Raw genomic sequence first — 7,183 nt, forward strand, 5'->3', positions numbered from 1 at the left:
TCCTGCTGGAAAGCCCCAAGGGTACACACGCTTGGTGCTGTGCTGGAAACTTCAGCTCAAGCATCATTTGGCCAAAACCTAGTGTAGTTTCATTAAATAAAGCACCTTAGTTAGCTTAGTTCAACTTTGGAAGGAATCAGACTGCTTCAGTGTATTGCTGGGAGCCTGTAACAAAGTCTGGTTATCCAAGAGTTGATGAGCTAAGCCCTTCTCTGTTCTGACCAATCTGAGCGGAGATGCTTTAGATCGCAATGTCTCTGGCCCTGCTCCCTCCGTCTGATGGAGGGTCGACAGCGGCAACTTGCTCTGAGCTTACAACCTTCTCCTCTAGCTCAGACCTGCAGGGCTCCAGACTGCTCTCACTGAGCCAGACCTTTCAGCCCCAGGGGGCAGGGTATGCAGATGGGGTGGTTCCCACCTTTGTTAGTCCAAGGCTGCCCCATGGTCCCCTGAGGTCCCCACCAGGCTGCCACATCCTCCTATGGGGCCTTTCAGTCACCCCCCCCCATCTCCTCCCTGCCCCTGCCAGCAGGTGGCCCCAGCATCCTGCATTCCTCTGTGCTCTGGGTCCCCACGTGCAGCCCACTGGCCTGTCTTTCTCTCTGGAGGGCTTTGCTCCAGGAGGCTTCTTGGCCAACAGGAGGGTCCGGGTCACAGGGAGGCATGTTGCCTGTAAGTTTTCTAATCCATTTACTTGTAGCTAAATGATAATGAAGCCAGGATGCCTATCGTGGCAGCACCCTCCTCCCAAGGCTGCTTTCCTGGGTGTGAGAATGGGTGGAGGCGCAAGGCAGTGCTGGGAGATTGTGCATGGTGTGCAGTCCATCTTGCTCACACCCCCACTGCAGGGGCCGAGCTGCCAGTGACGTGCCCTCCTCGGTGTGGCAGGTGCAACTTTGGAATGCACAGTGCCCCTGTGCATGCACAGCCAGGCCACAGCAGCACGGGCTCTTGCTTGGTGCTCAGGCTTTTCTGTCCTCATTGCCAGGAGAGAGCCTCCTCTCCCCAGTCAGTCTGTGCAGTTTGATGGAGTACGAGGGGATGTAAGGAACATCTTCCTCCAGGCCTCACTGGGGCCCAGCAGGCCTGTGATGCTGGAGTTCGGCTTTGGCAGATGGGAGACATGGGTGGGGCCTGTGTGCTCTTCGTTGAGCTAGGTTAAAGAAAACACCTCTGTGGCTGGTAAGTCAATGTTCTCTGACATTGGGCAGTAAAATGCGTGTTGATTGATGCATTGGCTTTCGAGGAACTCTGAGCTGTGAGGGTGCTCTGCACCAAGGATGAGGCTCGGAGTGAGCCAGCAGTCAAGGGCTGGCTCCAGGCAACGCAGAGCACATGGGTTACAGTTTCCCTAAAACGGCTGGAGCCTGGCTTGACACCTGGTAGCTGGCAAGGCTTTGAACAAGGCATGAGACTTCTCTGACCTCAGGTTCTCTACCTGCAAAATAAGTGCATTCATTCTTTCAGCAGGGCTGTCACCAGAGTTCACAGAGACACACACAAAGTCTATTGAAGAGTAGACCTTTGACGCAGATTTACTGTCGCTGTCCTTATCTCCATCGCTAGTAAATCCACTCACTATGTAGGATGCATGAGTATGCGGCTGCCTCAGCTGGGGAGACGCAGGAGGGACTGACCCCTGCCCCACTTACCGCGTGCCCCTTCTGCCTGAGTTTTTCCTAAGCTGCCCAGTCATTTGAAGTCTCTTGCTCAGGTAAGGGAGCCCTCTGGTGACTTTGGACTGGAGGTGGCTGCCCCCAAGTTCAGCCTCATGGCTGCAGGGTGGAAAGGGTGCTCCTGGCCCCCAGGAAGAACTCAGAAAGCATTTCCCCATGAGACTCCAAGGCACAGCCATGCCCAGTGCTGTGGGTGAGCTGGCAACAGGGCTCCCTACAAGGTGCATCTCTGAACATGACTGTCTGTGGGGAGCAGCTGGTTCATTGCCAACTGACCCAGGGTGGAGACAGACTGTGTCTGACTCTTCACCTGTGCCCCCTCTGGTCCAGCAGGATAATCCTTTCCCAAAGGCAAGCTGGAGTATCTGCAGACAACAAAATGTGCTGTGGGCTGTTTGAAAATAACGTGCTCATTTTCAGAGTCAGCGGCACCGATTTATAGTACAACCCGGCCCCCGAGACCTTCCCTGCTGGCCCCTGTGCTCTGCTCTCGGACCCTTGCAGCTGGAACCCCTCACTGCCTGCAGGGGCCGTGCCCACCGGGCTCTGAACAGCTTTGCCTGGCCATGCAGATTATGGGACTGGCTGCTGGCCCCACCCTCCTCATGCCTTGTGACCATGTCTGCCCTCTGACCTGGCTTCTCATACTTAGATCTGTGTTTAGTAATTGAAGTGTGGTCCCTTCTGCCTGGGTTCCTGTCTAAGCCATTGACTCTTGAGTGTTTACTTCTGGTAAGGAAGACCCAGGAGACTTCCCAATGCAAAATGGAGATGATCTTTTACGATGTAAGTGTGCACGGTGAGACCCTAAAAGGACATGTGAGGAAGATGTGGGGAGGAGGCCGTCCTGCTGGCCACGCTGACCCAGGAGTCCTGAGTGTGTTCTCGAGGGTGCGTGTGAAGGCACCAGGAGGAGAAAGATGCTGGGAAGAGAGAATGCCTCTACCATCTGTCTGAAGCATGTGTTTACTACACATGGTGAACACCTGGGAAAATTAGTAAAATCAGCACTAAGGGAAACTACCAACCTGGCCTCACCAACCAGAGAAAGCCGCCTTTAGGATTTGAGCGTGTCTCCGGCCAGTCCTTCTGTCTCAGCCTTGCATCACTCTATGCCGCAGGGAGCTAAACCTTCCTTCCATGTTTTGTTTTTGACAGATGGTAGTATACCGATTCTAAGTGCTGGAAGCCACATGGTCCACCAGGGCGTAATCTCAAGTTGACTTGAGACATTTCTTCCTGGTTGGAAGGATCCTTCAACCAGGGAGAAATCCCTTTGGAAAATTGTGGCATGAAAAGTCCCTGTCTGAGGTGTGCCTCAATAAAACAAATAAATGCAAAAGGAAAAAAATAGAACGAGAAAACACAAATTGTGATGCTCAATCAAAATGAGGGTAAATTCATAAGTATTTTCTTGCAAAGCGGGTCTCTCTCTCTATATATATAAATATATTTATTATTATTATTATTATTATTATTATTATTATTATTATTATTATTAAAGAGAGACATTTAGCTGTAGGGGGCTGTGCTTGCAAGAGAGACAGTGAGACAGAAAGCAAGAAATCACCCCCTGGGAGGATGGCCAAATCACAGTCCCTTCTCCTCCATTCTTCTCTCAGGGTTTTGGGCATGCAATGCACACATGCCCTGCATGAGTTTTAAGCCACTGGGTAAAGGACTCAAACCATGGTGACTACATGGGAGTCCAGCAACGTAACCATTACACCATCTGTCTCAGGGCACATTTACACAGATATCCATGTAGAAACTCGACAGAGAGTACGAAGTAGGTAGCCATTGCAGGGACACAGGAAGCAGGTGGCCCAGAGAAAGAGGGGTTACATACAGCCCAGGAGAGTTCATGCTGGCCACTCACGTCCTCTGAGGGCCCAGGACAGGCCCTCCAGATGTGATTAAATTGCCTAGAAAATTTGCAGAAGCATCACATTTTTATCTACGATCAGGTTCATCTAGCTCTCTTCCTACTCTGATTTCAAGTTCCTTTTTGGCTTGGTGGTTTGGAGTGGCATGAGCATTTTCTATTCACAATCAGGTATTCTTTCTCTTACGTGAAGTTTATTTATTCCAGGAGTGAGAGAGACAGAGAGAGACAAAATCCCGACAAGGTCCTGACACCACACCCCACTCCCAGCTTCAGGGAGTTTGGATCACGGGCACACTAGAGCCGAGCGTATTCAGGGAGGTATCTGGACTTGCACCTGCCCACGTCGGCCAGCCTTAAAATGCCATGTTCTACTTCTGGACTCCCCCCCCCCATGATATTCCTTCTCTTACATTCTTCAAAAAAAGGATGGTAGTGGCCACCTGCAGTGGCAGGCCCCCCAACACCTGGATCCACCCCAATGGTGGAGGGGTAGAGTTGCCTGGGTTGGGCTGCTTTGCAAGGCACCCTGGGTGAGGGTGGGAGCAAGGTAACTTTTTCTTCCTCCTCTGGGCTGCTGAAGCTCCCTTGGGTGAATCCCACCAGAAGCCAGAGGCTCCAGGACCCTCGAGTGTAAGAGAGGTGGGTGTGGCTCTGATGGCTCACTGTCATCCCACATGTAAAGAAAACCATGGGTGACACTTGGCACAGTCACACTTCCAGCTCTCTAAGGGGAACTCTAACTTTGCTGAGGAAGCAGAGACCAAGACGTGAAGCCACGAGCTGACGGCTCCAACTGCAGGCAGCAGGGCTCAGGCACACTGAGCAGCTCCACAGCCAGTTCTGGCCTGGGGTCAGCACCTCTTCAAGCCTGTGAGCCCATCTTACAGGCGATGCGTCTCCTCCACCTCTGTGACAGACCAGGCTCTCCCACTGTGCCAGCATGGCTGTGTGTACTGCTGTGTCTGGGTCTCCTCAGGTGCAGAATATTTCCCCTCACAACCCACTCCGAGTGCAGCTGACAGAGCCCGCAGAGCCTGGTGGAGTGGGAGCTGTTCTCCGGTCGACCTGGCCTCTCAGCCCCAGAGGTTGATCTAGGAGTGACTCCGGATCCATGTGAGAAATGGCGCTTTTCAAAATGGTGCCAGGACAGAGGTCTCTGTTCCCACTGGCGGTAAAGTTAAGCAGAGATGAGCCCGAAAAACTGCCTCCAGCCCTGACGCCTGCCAGAGAAGGTGCCTCTCGAGTGAGGGAGAAGCAGAGATGAGACATTAATGGGAGGCTGGCGAAACTCAAATGGGTCTGGGAACTCGGAGGTAGGAAAGTAGTGAGGACGACGTCAGGACTTTGGGGATTCCGCTGGAATACAGAGGTATTCTGGAATTAGGCGGTAAGAGAGGCACCAGGTTAGGGTCTTTGTTCTTAATTTGAAAATTTTCTGCAAATTAATGATTATTTCAAAATTAAAAAAAGAGAGGAAGAAAGGATCTCCCTCAAGAATTTGACCTCACACGTTGTTCTAAGCTCTTTAAGAGATATTTTCAATCATATGTGAAAATGAAAATATATAACTATCATACATAAAATCTGAAATCTTAAAATCCGTATCAGCTATAAAAATCCGTATCAGCTACAATAATTTTTTTTAGATATACTGAGATATTTATTCTTTGGTTGCCATGGGGGTTGAGATATTTTCGAACTGAGTCTTTTTTAGGTTTTGAAGCTAAAATCTATATATTAAAGTTTGAGAAGTGTGAAATCACAATCCCTTAAAATGTTGCCAAAGTTTCAGAAAAATGAGACTTAGGTTTGACCTGACGTGCTTGGTTCCTCATTAGGCCCTCTGTGCTTTGATATGCTGCCGTGGCGAAAGTTTCCCGGCCTCACTCGGAGATCAGAAACATTCTTCTCTGTGCCAAACTTTACAATGAAGTCAAAGTAGAGAAAGCAATGCTTCATTCAACTGTCTATTCAAGTTTTCTTTTTCCTTCTCTTCAAAAACTAAAAGCTAAGAATGAAACATTTCCAACATAGGGAATAGCAAGTAATACAAAGTATAGCCATATAGCTACCAATGAGAGCTAAAGAATGTGAATATTTATTTTGTGAAATAAAAGCGTTACTGAGACTATGGAAATGTCTCTGTGTACCTGACCCCGCCCATTTCTCTCTCTCTGTGGCCCTACCACAAGTTCTTCTCCATCTGGAGCTTTCTAGATAGTTCCATAAACATCTGCGCTTTGCTTTGAGTGCTTTCAAATTTTACATAAATGGTATCTCTTTAAATGAACAGTCAGCCTGCAACTTACTTTTTTATTGAGGTGAAATTTAATGAAAAGTGCATAGTTTGGTAACTTTTTTTCTTTTTTAATGCTATAGGGTGCATGTGCTTGCCATAGAGCGAGAGAGACAGAAAGCAAGAAATCACTCCCGGGGGGATGGCCATGCCACAATCCCTTCTCTTTCACTCTCCTCTTGAGATCTTAGGCACGCATGCACACGAACCCAGCATGAGCTTTTTAGGCTACTGGATCCGGGACTCAAACTGTGGTCAACTATGTGGGAGCAATGTAACCATTCTACCATTCTGCTGGTCCCAGTAAGTTTTGATAAATGGGTGTACCTATGCCACCACTGCCCAGTGGGGGTACCAAACATCTTCAGCATCCCCAGGAAATCCCCTTCCAGTTAATCCCTGCCATCACAGACAGCGCTATGGTTTCCGCCACCATTGACTAGTGTGACTCTTCTTATCCTTCACTAATCACTGTAGTGCCTTTGGCAAATACCAGCGGACTGTGCCTTTGGGAGGCTATTTTTGGAATTTTTGAGCTTGTTACCCTGTGCTATTTGCCCACCATAATTCCAATACCACACTGGCCAATTCCCATAGCTTTATAATAAGCCATGAAATTCCAAAGTGTGAGTCCTCCAACATTCTTTCATTTGAAGAAATTTTAAAGCTACTTTTAGGTCCTTTGTATTTCCATGAAAAAAAGATTTTTAAATCAACTTGTCAATTTCTACAAAAGGAACTTGTGAGAGTTGAACCAGATCACAAAGATGCTATAGACCAATTTGTCAATAAGGAGAACTGATCTTTTAACAATATCGATTTCAAAAGTTTTGGATAAACACGCAGAAGTGAGACCGCTGTATCAGAAGGTATTCCTATTTTTCTGTTATAGAGGGCCTGCCACACTGTTTTCCAAGTGCCCCACACTTTTGCATTCCCAACACCAGAGTGCAAGGGTTGTGATTTCTCCACTTGTTCACCGACACCTGTCTTCTGTTTTCCAGATAATGGCCATGACTGGAAACAATCTAAATGTCCTTTCACAGATGAATGGAAAAGAAAGAAAACGTGGGATACACATGCAATGGAATATTATTCGGTCTTGGTGAAGGAAATTCTGTGCTATGTGGAGACATGGATGAACCTTTAGAGGACATTACGCTGAGTGAAATGAGTCTGTCCCAGAGAGACAAACACTGCATGAGGTGTCACAGACTCTGAGGATGGAATGGCAGTCACTGGGGCTGGGGCAGAGGGGATGGAGGGTTTCTTATCAATGCTCGGCATAGAGTCCGGATGCACGCACTGTACCTAGTCAGCAGG

This window comes from Tupaia chinensis, unplaced genomic scaffold, assembly GCF_000334495.1.
Source record: "Tupaia chinensis unplaced genomic scaffold, TupChi_1.0 Scaffold000030_1, whole genome shotgun sequence".
Classification (NCBI taxonomy): Eukaryota; Metazoa; Chordata; class Mammalia; order Scandentia; family Tupaiidae; genus Tupaia; species Tupaia belangeri.